We start from the raw sequence: 19,567 nt of genomic DNA, 5'->3' as shown, positions 1-19,567 counted from the left end.
ATCCAAAGACAGCCTTCTCTCAATAGGACCAGGTAGCTACTTGGAAGTCAATGGCCTTGAGGATGAGGCCAAGGGGGAGGGATTCTCTACAAAGAGGTGGCTTTCTCATCACCAGAACACATGTTAAGCAGGGGTGACCTTCATCCCTGAGCCTCAAATTCTTCATCTATGAGAGGAGAGCCATTAGCACCCTCCTTTCAGGCTGATGGTGGGGAAGCACCCAGCATGGTGCTCAGAGAATGGGATTACTTCCCCTGGCTTGTGCCCCACTGCCCAGCGGTGACTGCAGGCTACTGGGAGTGCTGTGCCCACTTCCATAAAAAATAAGCTTGCGTGGCCAGGCACACTGGCTCATGCCTGTAATCTCAGCACTTTGGGAGGCCAAGGCAGGAGGATTGCTTGAGGCCAAGAGTTTGAGACCAACGTGGGATGAAAATAGTGAAAATATACCTCTACCAAAAAATTAGAAACTTAACCAGGAATAGTCACACGTGCCTGTAGTCCTAGCTACTTGGGATGCTGAGGCAGGAGGATCCCTTGAGAACAGGAGTTCAAGGCTGCAGTGAGCTATGATTGCGCCACTGCACGCCAGCCTGGGTGCCAGTAACAGTGTAGCATTTACCTGGAGCTTCTGGGCTGTAAAACCTTTCCAGATAAATGGTTAATTTGTTAATTTGAAAATTTGTACACAGCTGATTATACTTCTAAAGGTCAAAATTGTAACTAAGGGTAGGAGGGCACTACCCAGATGAATTCAATTTCATTTCAATGAGGAAAAAAAGCAAACAAAAAGTGGACAGAGGACACATTGTGAGTCAGTTACTAACTAGGTCTGCAGGAGAAACAGAAATGAGTACATCAGCCCCTGGCTGTCGAGACTCCTAAACAGCTGGGATTCAGCTCTTAACACAAACAAAGACAACACAGAGCAGGCTGTGGTAAGGACCATGCCAGAAAAAATGCAAAACATCTCGGGGATTTGCATGTCACTGCTCAGGCTAATTGGGGCAGCCGCTCAGGGAAGGCTCAATGCATCCTGGTATCAGAGCACCACTTTTTCAGGCTGAAACCCACAGAACAAAATAGAATTCATTAGATGTACAAAATGAAAGGACCTCGAGAGACCTGCCCAGAAGTTGATTCCTAACACAGAGGGTGGCATCCCGCTGTCCCCTAAAAATACCCAGAGAGGCTGATTCTTTTAATTCTAAGTGAGCCCAGACTTCCCCAAATTCCCTCTGGTTCCACTGGTGGGCATCCCCAGTGAGAGCCACTAATCTCATCCACCAGTCTCTGTGCAGTCCTTTCATTGATGAGTCCATCGAGAGCTAGATCAGTGGCACGATGAGATGCTCACTCATTAATTCCTTCTAACAATCATTCATTCCCAGTGGTCTGTGGAATGACTGGCCAACCCTGAGCTCTACGCTGGGAGCTACTGATTGAGCAATGAGTGAGGCTCCACCTTTGTGCACAGGTAGCTTCAACAGAGGAGTAAACCAAGTAACAAAGAGGCCCACAGGGCAGAAGGATTGACTGTCCAGGCACGTCAGAGGAAGCAAGATAGATGATAGCCATTGTGCAGGCTGTGGGGAGGATTTGCTACTTAGAGGACACAGGAGACTCTTTGGGCAAAAGGAACTTTATGTGTAACATCTGCTGCTGAAGGCCTGGCTGGGTCATGTAGGATAAAGTTTGGACAAGGTAAGATACATGGAAATGCAAATTGACATTAGCTGGAGAAAGGCTTTGACTGACAAAGGCACTGGACAGCCCTGTTGGTAGGAAAACCCCTTCATCCCTTCCACCACACCTCCATTACTGTCCTGCCATCGTGTTATACACCGATCTCCTCCTGACACCGGATCTAAGACCAACCCTGCCACCCATGCACTGAATCACATCCTCTCTGGCTACTCAGGGCCACAGGTTCTGGAATGGAAAACAATGCGGTACTCATTTGTTGGTTAATTATTAAATGTCTTCTTCTCCTTCTCCCTTCTCTTCCTATAGTCAGCCCTCAATATCCGTGAGTTCCGCATCCATTCATTCAAACAACAACAGATCAAAGAACTGCATCTTTACTGAACATGTACAGACTTTTTTATGTCATTATTTCCTAAACAACACAATTCATAACAACTATTTCTATAGCATTTACTTTGTATTCAGAATTTTAAGTAATCTAGAAATGATTTAAAGTATATGGAGTATGTGTGTAGGTTCTATGCAAATACCACACCATTTAACATCAGGGACTTGGGCATCTTTGAATTTTGGTATCCTTGGGAGATCCTGGAACCAATCCTTGATGGATACTGAGGGATGGCTACATAATTCTTCACCTCCTCATCTTGATGAACTTTCACTGTGGTTGCCCTTTACTTAGGGATTTCTTACCACTGGAAGCTCTGGCATGTGCCCACTAAGTAGAATGGCAGATATAGATTACTGGTGACCAATGATGGGGGAAGAAAAAGGAAAAAAACAAAACCTGATGACATTTCCATGCACCACCATGGCCATATGTTCACTAGCACCCCTTGTTCACCAGTTCATTGTGGCACTGCATCCCACTTTCTTTCAACACCATAGTCTAGTTTCTATATTAGCGGAGGGGCCCTGCCTCTCATCCTGCTTGGCACTGGAAATCATCACCAAAGGAGGAAATTAACAGGACAATGTTGTCACCATATGCTGCTTCAACCAAAAGTTGCCTTAGGCCCTACCTACCTGTGCTATCACATTAAGAAGCACTGGTTGTAGTTTCTTTAATATGGGATGTAGGCCTGCACATGGTATTTGGCTCACATCAGAGTGAGCTGTACAAGGAAAGACAGGGTTATCAGTTTTATTGCCAGTTCTATACCAGATGATTTCAGCATTTTACTGACCCTGAGGGGCACTGTAGCGCTGTAGGCTTCTGTCTTCAAGAAATAGTGCTCAGCTATTCCCGTGGAATGTAAGTGGAAGCTTGAACCATTCTTTATCAGCCTTTAAATGATTTATGAATCTCCTGCTGGACCATGCACTTTGGAAATCAGAATCTAGGCTTCATTTCTTGATGTATCCTCAGCAGCTAGCCTAGGGCTGGCACAGAGTAAGAACTTAATAAAAGTTTGTTAAATGAATAAATCAGAGAATGGATGAATGAATCACAGACACTTAGCTCATCTTATATATCGTGTTCCAACTGTTTCCAACCACATGCTGCAATTGATGTCTATCAGCTTGATTTTCTCTGCCTGTAAATTTAGACACTTTGCCAACAGATCAATCATAAAAATATGTATTAAATAGGAAAACACAGCAGTATACAAATGGCTTTCAAGAAAATGGCTTTGAAGACAGACGTATCTGAATCTGGACTTGGCAGCATGACCAATTTTCTCTGGGCAAATCAATTGTTCTTCTAACGCTGATATATGGAGACTTCTATGGAGTAAATATCCAGCATCTACACTCTAGGATCTTCAGCCCCACCAAGAGTGGTGGTGTCTGTAGCAGGCTAAGTTTTCTTGGCAGCAAATGCTGAGATAAAAATCACAATGCACAAAGTTTATTGGGAATTGCTCTTAAGGCCTGTGAAACAGAGGGGAAGAAAGTAGGATTTGGCAAAAAAAAGAAGCTGAGTTACTCTGCAGTTCCAGCAAAGGCCTCAGTTTGACCCTATGGGGACTCTAGAGATTTGATGAACCTTTGGAATTGTCCCAAGTTGGGGTTTGGAGACAACTGATCTCTCCATGCTTCTTGGAGTCAGTGTTTTCTTAGCATCTCCCAGGGTTCTTTCCAAAGAGCTAACTCTTGTATCCCAGGAAAGTGTTCTCAAATCAATAAACTCCTCCTTGATCTCACACCCTAAAACCTCATCTCTTGCATATTCGCATATTCTCCCAGCTACTGCTGACAAAGGCTGACTAGATCTCTTAGTCTTTTAGTATACAGCTCTTTTAGTATATAGCTTTCTTCCTCTTCTCTCAGCGTCCCAAGCATAAAGGGAAATAGTTCCTGGTTCCTAGCCTAGCTACGAGGGGGTTGCGGGGCAGTGGGTGTGGATCCTGAGGGCAGCTCATGTTTTCTGGAAGAGGCAAGGCCTCTAAATCATCTTCAAGCAAAGAAGGAGTTTAGTACTTAGTAGAGGCAAGTGGCCCAGAAGTCCAGGGGAGCCTGGAGATTGAAGATTTGGTGACCTTGGAAAAGCTGGCTGAACTGCGAAATTGGGGAGTTCTACTTTCTTTACAGCTCAAATATTCTGACAACTAAGTCCACAGCTCGGTCTGGCCTCTTTCTATAGAAGCTGAGAGCCTCTTTGTATGCTAACCAGGAGGTTCCTGGTTTTCGTACTTAGCTCTGACTTACCAATTAATCACTCTCACCTTTTCATTTCCATTTTCCAAAATCTCAGTTGAGCTTAGCAATAACCACCCTATTCCACCCATATTTACTCTTTGCCCCATATTTATAAACATCTGATGCTTCACGCCAGCTAATGCATCTCCTTCCCCTGGTATCCATCCCAGATCATCACTCATGAAAAGTCAGCAATTATTCTGTTACCCACTTCTGGGGGCACCTGTGCTCCAACTAACCCCAGGAATAGAGTCCTCATTGCCAGAAAATCAGTGGGTTATCCTGTCCCAGAATCTCATCTTAATGTCTCCTTTCTCAGACAGTCCTTAGAACCAGCTGTCACAGGCTAGGTTCTTCAAAGGAGATTCAGGTGGAAATTGAACACAGGACATTTATTCAAGAGAAATTGTGAGCATAGAAGGGGAAAACATGATTGAAGGGAGGGAGAAATTGAGTTGGATGTAGGCCCAAAATGGTCCCCTGCAAAGTAGCCTTCAGAGATGCCCCACCTGGAGGAAGAACCCCCTCCCCTCCATGAAGGTGGCATGACCTCTGGCAAGGTGATGTTGGAAAGAAGCTGATGCTAGCTGAGACGATAAGTTGTCAGTGCCTGGCAGAGCATTGGAGCAGTGCATTACAAGGCCCCCTCCTGAGGGCTCCTAAATTTGGGGTCCTGGCGCTGTTCCCTCTCCACTCCAGTAATGATCCAGGATTGAGTCTCCCAAGGTGGAGCGCTTACCCCACCAACCTAGCCAGATACCCTCTTCTGAGAAATGTGGAAGTGACAGAAAGTGGGAGTTGAGACAGGAAATCAGCTTCTGTGGGTGACTGGGTCTCTGTGCAATATGCCAACCAGGGAGTCGCAGGCAGCCAGGTTCTGCCCCACAGACAGCAGATGACAGAAAGCCTGTCTACAGAGGAAGAAAAGGGCAAAATAGACAAGCAGAGAGAAGTGGGAATAAGAATTAGAGGCCTGAGGTTTTTCTGGTCTCCACTTCCAAACCCTGTCTGAAACTCAGTTAAGTCCACAACATCAGGTTCTGTAAGACTTCTGTATTCTTGTAACAAATTAGTTCCAGTTGATATCTACCAATGCTCCAAAAAATCCTAACAAAATGTTAGGCACAAAGCAAACCCTTTGTTTTTATTTAGGTAAATGCTCTTTTCAAATGTGCTTGTTTGTTTGTTTCTCTTCAATCTTTTTCTTTGATGTAACGATAACCCCTTTTCTAGATATTTGTGTCTTTGATGGAAAATCCAATTATTTGAATAACTAAACAAATTGTGTTCTCTGATTCTCTGATTTGTCCTCATGCTTATTGAGCCTCTCCCTTCAGGAAAAACCATATGAAAGAGTGACAAGCCCATAAAATCTGGTGCAAGCAAAATTGGGTTCGATTCTCTGCTTCACTTCTTTTTTTCTTCTTTCTTTTTTTTTTTTTTTTTTTTTTTTTTTGAGACGGAGTCTCACTCTGCTGCCCAGGCTAGAGTGCAGTGACTTGATCTTGGCTCACTGCAACATCCACCTCCTGAGTTCAAGCGATTCTTCTGCCTCAGCCTCCTAAGTAGCTAGGATTACAGGCACACAACACCACGCCTGGCTAATTTTTGAATTCTTAGTAGAGGCGGGGTTTCACTATGACGGCCAGGCTGGTCTTGAACTCCTGACCTCAGGTAGTCCACCCACCTCGGCCTCCCAAAGTGCTGGGATTACAGGTGTGAACCACTGTGCCTGGCCTCTGCTTAACTTCCTACAAGCAATTTGACCTTGGTCCAGTCACTCAATGTAACAGACCCTTCATAATTACAACTACATAATGGTGATCATTGTATCTCTTGTAAGTTATTGCAAGAGAAGGAGCCATATGTGAGAAGTGCCTAGCAGGAGCTCAGAGAATAGTCATTATCAATGCAATTACAAATGATCATTACTCAAAGACTATAAGCAATCTGGTTCCCTCTTGCTTTAGTCAAAGCCTTTTCAGTTGCACAATAGAGATCCTTCCCCCATTCCCTTAAAATATTTTCAGTCAAAAGGAAAATAAAGTATCTGTTGGACATACAAGGTTCAAGGATGGCAAAATTCAGGATCTTGAACAGGTCCTCAAGACTCAGTTTCTCTACTTGCTCATCTGGCATTCCTTTTTAAATTTTCGTAGGTTTTTGGGGAAGAGTTGGTATTTGTTTACATGAGTAAGTTCTTTAGCGGTGATTTGTGAGGTTTTGGTGCACCCATCACCTAAGCAGTATACACTGAACCCAATTTGTAGTCTGTTATCACTCACCCTCTTCCCACCCTTTCCTCCGAATCCCCAAAGTTCATTGTATCTTCCTTATGCCTGTGCATCCTCATGGCTTAGTTCCCACTTATGAGTAAGAACATACGATGTTTGGTTTTCCTGAGTTAATTCACTTAGAATAATAGTCTCCAATCCCATCCGGGTTGCTGCAAATGGCATTTCTATCTTGCAGCTTCTTCCTCAAGCATCCCCCTCTGAATAGCCCTCGTAGGGACATTTTCTCCCATCAATCGCAAGAAATGTCTTTGAACATTTTCAAACCAATCGTCTGACCAGGGTGACTGGATTTGGACTGGGGTTAATGGACCAGGTTAACCCCACCATAACCACAGAGAATGGCAGAAGGAAAGGGGGAGTTTTCCAGGAAAATCAGAGTGTTCTAGTAGAAGAAGGGAGAAGTCATGGGCAAAACAATTGATGTCTATTTTATTCCCTTGCTGAATCTGTGTAGCTTCTTTATTCCCTGGACAGTGTATTCTCCACTGAGTGGTCTTTGAGTCAACCCTTTATCACAGAGTGCTTTCGCTCACACGGTAGAGAGGGCAACTCAGTCATCTGCAGTTTCCACTGAACGTTGATTCTAGGTGGAAATCACCATCAGTCAGGTACCCACTATGTTTCACATGGCCTTGTGGAGTAAAGGATTCCTCTTTTTGACTGTGAGACCAGCATTTTCACCCATGTAGTATTGCCAAGACAGATGAGGGACCACCGCACATAAAGTGTCAGTGACCTAGCTATACTGAGTATAGAATAGACTATTTTATTCCTTAATCACAGTTTGATCAACAGCATATTAGATCCTAGGCCTTTCTGGGAATGTCAAATGCCTAACACATTCCTCAGTAATGATGAAAGCAAGGACTGTCAGCTTTTTTCTCCTTTACCTTTTTTCTCCTTTTTCATGATTCCTTGACAGAGGCATGAAAGATTAGTGTCCAGAGCAATTTTGGAAATCATCAAATCCAACTTAGAAATGAGAAAACAGAAGCATAAAATGGGCAAGGAGCTTTGCAAAAGCCAAGCAACCAATAACCATTAGAGAATGAATTTAAATAAAGGGTTCTTGGACTTCTAGTTAAGCATGTAATTTGGATGAAAAGAAAAACTACAGGAAACAATTAATTTAGGCTGACAGAGCTCAACTGCTAAGCAATAAAGCTCAGTGTTAGACATGCCTCTCCTGCTGACTGCTGAGGGAACTTTGTCTTCTATCATATGCCCCCAATTACAGCTCCCTTGCCCTCCTCTTCATTGTACTGGGTGGCTATACTTTTCAAAAAGAATTGGAAATATTGAAGATCCACTCATACACTAGGAATCACAGGGTAATTTTTGCCTGAGCCAATCCAGCAAGTGACAGGACAGGGGAACCAGAATCTTAGTGTCTAATGAATGCCTAGATTAGGCTGAAACTAAAGACTCAAGCCTCATTCTGCCGTTAACATCAGCATCTCATCGTCATTCTCTACCATGCCTACTGGGTCTGGCACAAAACCAAACAGAGGATGAGTCCAGCCTTAAACACACTTGAAGTTTTCTGTTCACATTTCTTAAGAGTGGCAGTTATTTCAGGTAGAGGAAGAAACCTAGAGGATTCTGGATTGAGGAAAGTAAACATTGTTGAAATGGATCCACTTTTTTCGTTCATCCAGTTGCTGCTTGCATCATGGCAGAATTTGGCTAGATGTTCACCAGATCCTATTTCTTCCCTTGTACATGGTCAAACTGTATTTGTCAGATTATTTAAATATGAGCCACGAGATTGATTCTGAACAATGGAATATGGGCATCCATATATCTGTATCAGTTCCAGACCTGGCCCCTTAAACTTCCCACGCAATTTTCCTTTTGATCATAGGGTGGCTGGATGCAGAAGATGGAGCAGTGGATTCCAAGGCTCTGAGAACATCTAAGCCACTAATTAAAAGGCCCCTGAATTACTGAGTTATATGGGCTTGGAGAAAAGTCATCCACCACAACCACATTTAGTTTTATGTCAGGGAAAACAAAATTTTATTGTGTTAAGCCACTAAAATTTGGGGGTTACTTGTTATAACAATTAACATTAATTCCCCTAACACAGCCACCCAATCTAAGGCTGCGTTTATAAAATGAGTTTCACCCAATAACAACACCGTTCATTGGCATCAAGAAAAAAAGCCCAAGACAAGGCTACAGCAGACACCTAGAAACAAACCATGGTCTGTGAACTTCTAGGAATCAACTGAATTATTGCTTCTATAGAAGTTTGGACTAGTGACCATAGATCAGAAGCCATGGGTTTGAATCCACCATACCCTCTGAATATCTCTCAAACCTGTGCAGGGTTCTTCATCCCCACTGCTGCTTCCTTAGGGCAACCTGCCGTCATTGCTTGCCTGGATGATGGCAGGAGTGTCTTTCCTGCTTTCTCTGCCTCCAGTCTCCCTCTGCTATATTTTTCCCACACAGCAGTCATTATGATCCACCTAAAATTCATACGTGAATAACTGAAAACATTTCAATGCTTTTCAAAGATAAAAACAATATCTTAATTTAGCTCGATGTGACCTGAGCATCATGTACTTCTCCAGTGACAACACACACATATGCACACATGCACATGAACGCACACATGCATGCACACACATGCACATATGCACACATGCGCATGAATGCACACATGCATGCACACACACGCACATATGCACACACGCACATGAGCGCACACAGGCATGCACACACATGTACACATGCACGTGTGCACATGAACACACACATGCACATATGCACACATGCACATGAGCACACACATGCACATGAGCGCACACATGCATGCACATACATGCACATATGCACACATGCATACACACACACACACTCACTGTAATCATGCTTAATTTCTTTTTGTTATCTGTAGATGTCATAATTTTTTTTTTTGTCTCTGGTTATTGCCCATTCTCTGTCCTTTGGTCTTAGACATTATTTCATCTCTTTCCTCTTTTCCTTCTTTTTCCCCTCAACTTCCTTTTTCCGCTGACCTTCCTTAGTTCTCCCATTGGAAGATTTCTCCCCCAGGGAGACTTCCCCTATTCCCCGCTGGGTGAGGTGTTCCTCAGATGTACTTTCCTGGCACTTTGAGGCAGGTTAATGGCCTGTCCCATCTTCAAGTGACTAAGACTCCCATGTGGCATGTAACATTTGAATCAATAGCAAGACATTTTCTCCTCTGGGCTTCAATTTTCATGGCAGTGAAGACCAGTTCAAATCTGCTGGAAGGATTCATTAAAGATAGTACTCACTGGCATTGCATGTATTGAGAGCCAGCTTTGTTCCAAGGGCTCCTGGAACACATGTGGTTTTACCTTGGTCAACCAGCCTTGTAAAGTAGATATTAATACCCCATTTTATAGGTGGAGAAGTTGAAGCTCAATGGAGTTAAGTGACTTGCCCAAGAGTACATAAAATGTTATATAAAAAAACTTAGAATTTTGAATTTGGATCCATTCACTTCAAATCCTGGACTCTTTCAATTCAGAGCCTGAATAAAATAATGGCTAGGGAAGTATTTAAACTGATGAAGATAATAGTTACTATTATGTACATACTTACATTTATGTATTTACACATCTGTTTCCATCTACTAAAGCAGAAGAACAAGGCCCCTGTGTCATTAGTCTTAGCCTAGCACCTGCCCCAGATGCTTTCAAAATTTGATTAAATGGAAAAATTGAAGAAAAAGAAAGGAGTGGGAAGGTAAAAATTAACCCTAAGGCTCCTGGTACCACCATTCTGTGCATGAGGTGGGCTTAGAGTTGTCATATCTTGTACTTGTATAATCTTGGCACTGCTCAATGCAGTCCACTGCAATAATAATAAAATAATAAGGTATTCAACTAGCTAATAGGGGAACTCTGAGTTTTGTGACCAAAAATCTTTTTTTAGTGTAGTTCAATTTGCATACCTGCTGAGGCTATTACAGGTTAGGGTGTTAAGAAGCAAAGCTGCTATTCTACCTATAGATCATTTTCAAAACAGTTTCAGCATAAGCCAGATGGGAAGTAGGATATAAAGCCAGGCACCCAGGAGGAAATCATCAGGCTGTCTGTGTCCACGATGGGACAGCTAATATGTTAGCCCTGCCTTAGTGAAGGCCTCCTTGTAGCCTGGAACCTGCCTTCTTAAGAAGGGTACAAACTTAGTGGGGGCAGACATCCCTGGGGACATTCTGACCCAACTCCCCAGCTGATTTACAGTTTCCCTGGCCATTGTACTCATGACCAATGCTGAGATGTCAGTGTTTCTGTGCATCGGGTCACACTGCCTATTTTGCCATCTGAGCCAGGCATGACTGTGAAGTAATGCAAGCAATTGTAAAGCAAACACACTGGGACTTGTTTACCCAAATAGGTTTCATGATCACAAAAACAATTTCCAGGCAGGAGTCACACGAGAGAAGTAACCTCTTCTCAGTGTAGTCAGTCTTCATTCTGAACTTAAACACTTTATCATTCTTCACAATCTTCCCCCAAATGACAAGACTTCCAGTGAGTTCAGGGTATTTTTCAGAAAATATGGAACCAACTTCAAAAACGATGAGTGTTGCTGAGGACCTGTAAAGAATGTCCCCAGGCCCGAGAGATGTGCTGTCCAGTAAGTAGTCATTAGCTACATGTGGCTGAGTGCTTGTAAAATAGCTAGTATGAGTGAGAAAGTGAATGTTTAATTTTCTTTAATTTTAAATACTTTAAATTTAAATCTAAAAACTGAAGCACAGTAAAAGAGTCTGCCATGAATACAACTTTACTGAAAAATTTTAAGCCTGTTTGGAGCAATGTGAATGTATGAATCTATTTTTGCAACTGCAAATTCTGAGATTACAATATAAATCCAGTACTTACAGTGAAAATTTAGCATCTGAATTGAGATGTGCTGTCAGTAAAACACTCACTGGATGTTACAGGCTTAATATGAAAGAAAGAATGTAAAATATCCATTAATAGTTTTTATATTGATTACATATTGAAATGATAATATTTTTAATATTGGGGGTTGAATAAAATATATGATTAAAATTAACTTCACCTGCTTTTTAATTTTTTTCAGTGAGGCTACTAGGAAGTATTAAAGTGCACATGTGACTCACATTGTATTTCTAGACAACACTGCTCCAAAGGGCATTTCCAGACAAGACTGATTATGTTTTGAGCAACAGCAGCTTTGTTGGAATAAATATTTAGCCTCCTGGAAGAACTTCTTTAAAAAATGTTCCTTTGGATACATAAGCCAAAAGGTGGTGTCAGAAGTGTTTCCAGAACACAGAAGTTGCTAAACCTTAGAGAACGCCACCTTGGATAGTAGCTTTGAAATAGGGTTGTGATCCTTCCCCTACAGATTCCACTAACATTCAACTCTAACTACTACATGTAAGACACTTTAATGCTTCATTCAAATCATCAAAACAATTTTCGAGAGAGGCATGATGAATCTTATTTTATGGATGAGAAAACTGAGGTTTAATGAGAATGAGCTCTGCTGTGGAACTCATAAGAGACGGAGCTAAGGGTGTGAGTCCAAGAACAATCTGCTTTCCACGACATGGCTATTCCTTCAACTATATTAGAGTTCTTCCAAGATTTAGGGAGATCATGTAAGATACAAAAGTGCTAAAACTGTGCCCATAATTGCTGTTATTCGGACCAAACTCCCACCCTCCCCATGCTTAACAGACCCACGGATGTCTAAAGATTTGTTGTTTATGCGCCACTGTAAATGGAGCGCTCTCCCAGCCAGGGCTCCTGGCTGTCCCAGGGCACTCTCCATCACACCAGAAGGCTTCCTCCTAATGTAAGAAGAAACAGGCAGGCAAATGAAACAAACCACAAAACCCCACCCCATTTCTTTTTCCTAGCCCCGTGGTACAAATGCACGGAAATGAGATCCCACCTGCAGACAGCAGTAGGCAAGAAGTGAGAATCCTTCTGATTGAGCATTTGCATTGTGTAAATCCAAGTTAAGTTGTGTGGGTGAACTCATCGCATTCTCTTGCAATGGGCTGCCTGGGTAGAGACTCAGAGAAGAGCACTAAACTGGGAGTCATAGCATCATCATCATCATCATCATCATCGTCATCAACAACATGGATGCTCTCTTAAGCCCAGAAAATATGGCCAGCATTGTGACCTGTAGTTGACTGTAATCCCTTTGCTCTCCTCAATAGAATAGGATCAATTCTATTCATCCTTCACCTTCTTTGACTCCCATTCTCAGGCTGCAAAGTGCAGCTCCCCTTTGCCTTCCAACAGTACTCACTGCATTATAATTGTGATTATGTGGTGAGGCTACAGGTTACTGTAGGTCAGAGTGGGTCTTAATCACCCATGTATCCTGGCACTGAAGCCAGGGTCTGAAACACAAAGCACCAAGCCCTGTAAGGATATTTATTAGTTGACACGACCTCAAGGTCAGGTGATGCCATGGGCAGGGTTGACTGGATTCAGTAGCTGGACTTCTTCCTGGGTCTCCAGACATCCAGGCTTGGATTCTTACCAACTGATGAGGCCTGACCCTCTGCTTCTGGGTGTAGAAGTGTGATTATTTGGGCCCTTGGCAGTGCCAGGCTAGGCCCTTTGCTTCCTTCAGGATGTGAACCTTAGTAGGTTAGCTAGTCACACCTGCACTTCATGTGATGTCAAGCAAATAGCTATGAAAGAACAAGAACAGTTTTCTAGATCATCAGGGATTTATGAAAAGGTGCCTGCCTAATCTAGGTACATTTCCTGATTGTGGTTTCAGCAATTTGGAGAGTTCAATTATTTCTAAGTGGCCAAAAAAGCAGAACCACAGACTCTATTGACCATCCTAACTCACGCCTTATCTCTACTATTCTCTACCTTTCTCCCTCCTAGAATCATTATTTACTCTGTATTTTTGCACCCAAGAGCATAGACGGTGCTTGGGACAGTGAAATTGGGTAAGGCTGTGTACATTCAATTTGCTCCTGATCCTCTTCCACTCCTTTTTCTCCATCTTTCAAAACCCAGTTTAGCACCTCACACCCATTAGGATGGCAAATAAATAAATAAAATAAGTGTTGGTGAAGATGTGGAGAAATTGGAATCATTGTGCATTACTTGTGGGATTGTAAAATGGTACCGTTGCCATAGGAAACAGCATGGCTGTCCCTTTAAAAATTAAACATAGAATTGTATGCTTTATATGATCCAATAGTTCTGCTTCTTCTGAGCATATACAGTAAAGAACTGAAAGTAGGATCTTAAAGAGACATTTGTATACCCGTATCCATAGCAGCATTACTCGCAGTACCCTAAAGGTGAAAGCAATCTGAATGTTCATCACTAAGTGAATGGATAAGCAAAATGTGGTATATACGAACAATGGCATATTCTTCAGCTTCAGAAAGAAAGGAAATTCTGACACTGCCACAACATGGATTAACCATGAGGGCATTAAACTGAGTGAAATAAGCCAGTCACAAAAAATACAAATACTCTCTGATTCCGCTTACTTGTGATACTTAGCATAGTCAAAATCAGAGAGACAGAAAGTAGAAGAGTGGTTGCCAGGGAAGGAGAAATAGGGAGATGTTACTTACGGTGTATAGAGCTTCATCTTTGCAAGATGGAAAGACTTTCTGGAGAGGGTTGGTGGTGATGTGTACACACCTGCCCCCTTGCCTCAATTGATGACAACCCTGAAGGCTGCCCAGCTCCAGAGCTGCTGGTGGGACAGAGGCCTCTGATGCAAGTGTGTCTCAGTGTAACTTCTCCCTCAGGCCCAAACCTGCCTCACTCACCACCCTAGTGGTGTTGTTCAGGACAGCACTCTCCAATGAAGCCGCTGCAAGCAATTCTCAGTCTCAGAGTCTCAGCCCTACACTTTTTTTTTTCTTTTTATACTTTGAGCTCTAGGGTACATGTGCACAACATGCAGGCTTGTTACGTATGTATACATGTGCCATGTTGGTGTACTGCACCCATTAACTCACCATTTACATTAGATGCATCTCTTAATGCTATCCCTTCCCACTCCCCCTACCCCACAATGGGCCCCGGTGTGTGATGTTCCCCTTCCTGGGTACAAGTGTTCTCATTGTTCAATTCCCACCTATGAGTGAGAACATGCTGTGTTTGGTTTTTTTGTCCTTGCGTTAGTTTGCTGAGAATGATGGTTTCCAGCTTCATCCATGTCCCTACAAAGGACATGAACTCATCATTTTTTATGGCTGCATAGTATTCCATGGTGTATATGTGCCACATTTTCTTAATCCAGTCTATCATTGTTGGACATTTGGCTTGGTTCCAAGTTTTCGCTATTGTGAATAGTGCCGCAATAAACATATGTGTGCATGTGTCTTTATAGCAGCATGACTTATAATCCTTTGGGTATATACCCAGTAATGGGATGGCTGGGCCAAATGGTATTTCTAGTTCTAGATCCCTGAGGAATCGCCACACTGTCTTCCACAATGGTTGAACTGGTTTACAGTCCCACCAACAGTGTAAAAGTGTCCCATTTCTCCACATCCTCTCCAGCACCTGTTGTTTCCTGACTTTTTAATGATCGCCATTCTAACTGGTGTGAGATGGTATCTCATTGTGGTTTTGATTTGCATTTCTCTGATGGCCAGTGATGATGAGCATTTTTTCATGTGTCTGTTGGCTGCATAAATGTCTTCTTTTGAGAAGTGTCTGTTCATATCCTTCGCCCACTTGTTGATGGGATTGTTTTTTCTTGTAAATTTGTTTAAGTTCTTTGTAGATTCTGGATATTAGCCCTTTGTCAGATGAGTAGATTACAAAATTTTTCTCCCATTCTGTAGGTTGCCTGTTCACTCTGATGGTAGTTTCTTTTGCTGTGCAGAAGCTCTTTAGTTTAATTAGATCCCATTTGTCAATTTTGGCTTTTGTTGCCATTGCTTTTGGTGTTTTAGACATGAAGTCCTTGCCCATGCCTATGTCCTGAATGGTATTGCCTAGGTTTTCTTCTAGGGTTTTTATGGTTTTAGGTCTAACATTTAAATCTTTAATCCATCTTAAATAAATATTTGTATAAGGTGTAAGGAAGGGATCCAGTTTCAGCTTTCTGCATATGGCTAGCCAGTTCTCCCAGCACCATTTGTTAAATAGGGAATCCTTTCCCCATTTCTTGTTTTTGTCATGTTTGTCAAAGATCAGATGGTTGTAGATGTGTGGTATTATTTCTGAGGGCTCTGTTCTGTTCCATTGGTCTATATCTCTGTTTTGGTACCAGTACCATGCTGTTTTGGTTACTGTAGCCTTGTAGTGTAGTTTGAAGTCAGGTAGTGTGATGCCTCCAGCTTTGTTCTTTTGGCTTAGGATTGACTTGGCAATGTGGGCTCTTTTTTGGTTCTGTATGAACTTTAAAATAGTTTTTTCCAATTCTGTGAAGAAAGTCATTGGTAGCTTGATGGGGATGGCATCAAATCTATAAATTACCTTGCAGCCCTACACCTTTTTAAACCTGTTTTGGGTTTTAAGGATTTTTTCCATTTTTGTTTCATGATGATATCAACTTGCCTTGAAATGAATTGCATTGAATCAAATGACATTAGACAGGGCAGGCCAAGAGGGGCTGGGAGTTGGAAACCAGACATATTGAACCCAGCTGGGTAGGGGCAAGTGCAGGGACAGAGCTGGTGAGAATGGCAGGAGCTCTGCAGACTTGCATTTCCCAGCTGACCTGTTGACTTTTGTCACCTTGATGCTCTCTTCAATGAGTACAGGCAGGATTTAGTAACACTGTCTTGTGGAATATTTGCATTAGGTCTGGGCTTTTATTCTTTCTCATTCCCAGAGGAGAAAGTTAACAGAGTAGTTCACTGTCCCAGGCAAGGGCCCAGGGCTTAGAGATGGGTCAAGCTGGCTCCTCCTCAGAAAGAACCTCAGTCTGTCTTTCAGGCAGAGGTCCAGAGATTCCTAAATATGGAGAACACAGGTCCTTCCAGGGGCAGGCAGAATGGGAGGGGAAGCTGCAGAGCAAGCTGCACACACACATTAACCAGCAGACAGGGCCTTTGTACACCATACACAGACACACACCAGAGTGCACTCTCATTGTGTACTCAGATCCACATGAATAAGACACACTCACACCCACATCTAGGCTCATGCAAAGATGTGCATACACAGCTGAGAATGCATGTGTACTTTTAAGTATAATCAAGCCCACATATTCACACTGATACATGGAACACACTCATTTGAATGCAAACTTATATTTGCTTATAAGCATGTGCATACACACACACTCACACACACACGCACACACAAACACACATATGCATGCATGCACACATGCACACACGCATGCACGCACACACACACATGCACACGCACACATCCACACCCGCACACATGCATGCATACACACACATGCACACATATGCGCATGCACACAAGCACGCACAAACATACACACACACAAGCACAGGCACATCCTTCATAGTAAATGTTCCATCCTGACTTCTCGGTGCAGACCTCATCAACCTTCTTGGCTTCATCCTGTCATTTGCAAAAAGGGAAAGTGTAAAAAGGAATGTAACATGTTCTCTTACCACTAAAATCCTGGAAAAATACATTCCCTGGAATGAAGAAAATGTCCATATTGATGATTTGCATTTGTGATATTGGAGTCTGTGCTGGATTCAGTTTAAGTGCCTCCCTGGATACACTCAGCTGTGTTTTTTTTTGTTTTTTTTTTTTTGAGGTTACTGATGAACATCCAGGCAGATTTCTGCAATCAATATAATTTATGTAGGCTGTAGAGAGGAGGTTTTCATTTTTATTGAATAGAGAATCTAGAGTTATGTTGCCATCTTTTGGGAAGGGGCCATTCCCTGAACGGTGTCTCTCTCTCTCAGCTGGCCACGCCAACCTGGACTTACATATGGCCAGTGGGCAAGCTCAGAAGCATCTTGCTTCACAATTCTTGTGCCTCTCCCATCCAGGCCTGCATATTCTTCTCTCTCTGGTGTTCCCTGCTGCTGCTGAGGTGCAGGATTTCACAGACCCACTGCTACCTGGCCAGGCCACCCTCCAAGCTCTAAGAAGGCAGGTGGTTTGCCCTAAAATGACTCCACAGATTTTTGGGATATAGCTTCTCCAGAGGCTGCCAGAGGGATCGGGTGTGGCAACTGGGAAATGCAAGGGTGCTGATGTCCTGTGAAATTTGACTGATTGGAGACCTGAGCTGAGGAGTGAATTCCCCCTTTCTCCCTTATGATACACTGTCTAGAGATTTGCATGGATTCTCTGAAGATATCTCACTTGTTATGAAGCTAAGGCGAAGTCAATGCCCATTTATATTTTATCTTCCTCCTTCAATGCCTCACAAAAGATTCTGCATCGATAAATCCCCATATAGCTTACCTTCTGTATATATCTCAATCTTCACTTACATACTTCTAGAGACAAGGAGCTCACCACCTCTCAAGGCAGCTCTTGCACTGCTTGAAGAGTTTTGTCAGTTAAAATATCATTCTTTAGAATTGTCATCTGTCTTCCAGAATGTCTTTCCTTCAGCAGACCTATATCAGTGCTCTGGGGTTCCACAGAACAAATCCAGTTACTCTTTGCATGCAGTCCCTTCTGGTAATCAGGCACAGTTCTAATTGTCTGCCCTGAGGATTCTCTGCCCCAATCTAATACAGTCCAGACAGAGCCCCTGGGCTGCGTGCTCTAGTAGGTCAAGCTTGTCCAACCCATGGCCCACAGGCCACATGCAGCCCTGGATGGCTTTGAGTGCAGCCCAACACAAATTCGTAAACTTTCTTAAAACATTATGAGATATTTTTTTTTTAGCTCATCAGCTATTGTTAGTGTTCAGTGTACTTTAGTGTGGCCCAAGACAATTCTTCTTCCAATGTTGCCCAAAGAAGACAAAAATTGGACACCCCTATAGTAGGTTCTGTAGATACAGATGTGAATACAACTTGACTCCTCTTCTTAGAGAACTTATGATATACAAGTGGAGACAGACACTGTATTAGTTTTCACACTGCTATAAAGAACCACCTGAGACTGGGTAATTTAGAAAGAAAAGAGGTTTAATTGACTCACAGTTCCACGTGACTGGGGAGGCCTCAAGAAACTTAAAATCATGGTGGAAGGGGAAGCAAGCACCTCTTACCATGGCAAAGTGGGGCCGGGGGACCACCACACACCTTTAAAAAATTACTTCAAGTTCCGGGATACATGTGCAGAATGTACAGCTTTGTTACATAGGTATATGTGTGCCATGGTGGTTTGCTGCACCTATTGACCCATCCTCTAAGTTTCTTACCCTCACCTCCCAACCCCAAAAAGCCCTGGTGTGCGCTGTCCCCCTCCCTGTGTCCATGTGTTCTCATTATTCAACTTCCACTTACGAGTGAGAACATGCAGTGTTTGGTTTTCTGTTCCTGTGTTACTTCACTAAGGATGATGGCTTCCAGCTTCATCTATGTTTCTGCAAAGGACATGATCTCATTCCTTTTCATGGCAGCATAGTATTTCATGGTGTATACGTACCACATTATCTTTATCCAGTCTATCATTGATGGGCATTTAGGTTGGTTCCATGACTTCGCTATTGTAATAGTGCTGCAAAACATATGTGTGTATGTGTATTTATGGTAGAATGATTTACATTCCTTTGGGTATATACCCAATAATGGGATTGCTGGGTCAAATGTTATTTCTGGTTCTAGTTCCTTGAGGAATAGCTATACTGTCTTTCACAATGGTTGAACTAATTTACATTCCAGCCGACAGTGTAAAAGTGTTCCTATTTCTCCACAGCCTTGCCAGCATCTATTGTTTCCTGACTTTTTAATAATTGCCATTCTGACTGGCATGAGGTAGTATCTCATTGTAGTTTTGATTTGCATTTCTCTAATAACCAGTGATGATGAG

The sequence above is a fragment of the Gorilla gorilla genome, chromosome 7, assembly GCF_029281585.2.
Source record: "Gorilla gorilla gorilla isolate KB3781 chromosome 7, NHGRI_mGorGor1-v2.1_pri, whole genome shotgun sequence".
NCBI classification, from domain to species: Eukaryota; Metazoa; Chordata; class Mammalia; order Primates; family Hominidae; genus Gorilla; species Gorilla gorilla.
This window is presented reverse-complemented; position numbering follows the sequence as displayed.